Genomic DNA, 2,187 nt, shown 5'->3' on the forward strand with positions numbered 1-2,187 from the left:
GAATATATGAATTTGAAAAGCGCCAGAATCACACCATGCCTTCTGTTAGCCTAATGAATGAAGACAAAAATAAGTCTACTCTGTCATTATGAATGAACTTAGGTTAGGAAGGAACCCTGTGCAAACCACAAAGGTGACCTACCACCTCCTTCCCTTACATGAGGGACTGCTGCCTCTCTACTCACCGTAGTTTTAGCTCCCCACACTCCTCCCATGATTTGGAGAAGATCTAGTAAGGCAGTCAACCATTGAATCAGCACTGATTCCTTACTGCATCCAATGCAAAGCAAAGCATCATTTTAAAAATTTTCTTTCCCTAAGTTTCTTAGCATAAATGACTTAGCCACTTTTGAACACTTCTTATTGAACCAGCCTATGTATCCCAAAAAGAGTGAGTTTCTTCAGTGCAGCAAGCTTCAAAGCACAGCCTTATTGTAGTGCAGGTTGCACTCACACACTTTGGAAATCTTTGACATTTCTTTTGATAAAAATGTTTTTTAAAGAACTATCAAATATTAAATAAGTTCACATCTAAGACATCTTTCATGTCTTTCTCTTCCCAGGCATTTAATAAAATTAAAACTATTTTTTAAGATGTAAAATAACATTGGTCAGGCTTTCTCCAGAAGACTCAAGGTATTAAGATATATTAACAGAGATTCTCCCCTCTGCCTTCTCTTTCTCCTGTTGTTTGTCCATTGTGAATTTTGTTATTTAAATATTTAAAAGGAGTGCTCCCCTAGGAAGCACCTACCCTAAAATTGGAATGATACAGAGAAGATTAGCATGGCTAAAGAGTAAATAAATAAATGAATATATAGAAGGAATTTCTGTCCCCTCTACAACTGATCCACATTATTCATGGGTTTTATATTTGTGAATGTGCCTACTAATTAAAATTTATTTATAAAAATTGCCAAATCAATGCAGTGGTGACGTAGAAGAGCAAAAAATTTGAATCCCGAAAGGCATTCAAATGCCTTTGACCTGACTGAGGTCAAATAAGGACATATCTAGTCCCACTGCATCAGTTCTCCTGCTGTAAATAAGTGCCCTTTTGCTCGTTTGGATAATCTATGGTTTTCTCGTTTGGTTGCTTTTTGTTGGTGATTTTGCTATTCAGAGTGGTTTCCAGGCATAGCTCCAGGTGCTGTGTTAGTGGTCCTACATGTAGAAGTCTAGGATGTGTCCAATGGAGAGAATGTGTGGCGGACAGGCTTTGTTCGGGAATGAGTTACAGTGTGGTGGGCTGTGTACTAAATCAACAACATATATTAAATAAGGTGTCTTTAAAAAGAAGCACACATAAAACAAGTTTATATTAATGGAAATGCTGTGACCCAGAGGCTCACAGGTACCTAACCTTGCATTTCTTGTAACAATGATTTATATAGTCTCATTTAGTACTCTTGGTAGCATTTAGAACATAACTATTGCAAATAATAAGAAGTGGGTGTATTTAGAAATGTAAAAGCAGTGAGAAACACTTAGAACAATCTGAGTACATATTAAAAAATTATAACAGTTAAAATACGTGCATTCAAACATTGACCTAACACTTTATAGTAAAGATCAATATATAAGTGGAAAACATATATAAACAAGTCACAAGAGGGAAGTATAAATTAAAAAAAAACATAAAGATTTTAATCATTATTAGAAATCAAAGAGAAGAAAATTAGAGATTTGGGGAAAATTTTACATTGTTTCCTTTTAATAATAACAGCTGGCACTATTAAGTTTTTTTTTTCAATATGTAAAATACTTGCTGGTGATACAAACAGATTTCCTTTTGCAAAAATTTTTAGAGCATTTGGTATTACATAAAAAATAAAAGTGTGCTACTTCTTTTTATTCAGCTTCCTGATTTCTAACAATTGAGCGTACACAGTGTATGAAAATAAATTATATATATATATATATATATATATATATATATATATATATCTTAAATATCAGAGTTTCATTGTTATTTGGGCTTTCAGCAAATGTAGTAGATGATTTAATATTAATAAATTACTCTAGAAATCATGGTGGTGTATAGTAACGCCTCTCAGTGGTAGCATGTCTACTTAGTGGGGCAATGGCCTGGGTTGGAACCTCAGCAACACACACACACACACACACACACACACACACAATGGTGATGAATAAGGATATTGGACTACGTTTAAGTTTCTACTTTAT

At 34.0% G+C, this 2,187-nt stretch overlaps 1 pseudogene; it reads left to right on the forward strand.

Moving 5' to 3' along the window:
* The first annotated feature begins 731 nt into the window (after positions 1-731).
* On the forward strand, positions 732-832 carry LOC143406566 (U6 spliceosomal RNA; annotated as a pseudogene).
* Positions 833-2,187: the final 1,355 nt, after the last annotated feature.

The sequence above is a fragment of the Callospermophilus lateralis genome, chromosome 8 (genome assembly GCF_048772815.1).
Source record: "Callospermophilus lateralis isolate mCalLat2 chromosome 8, mCalLat2.hap1, whole genome shotgun sequence".
In the NCBI taxonomy this organism is placed as follows: domain Eukaryota; kingdom Metazoa; phylum Chordata; class Mammalia; order Rodentia; family Sciuridae; genus Callospermophilus; species Callospermophilus lateralis.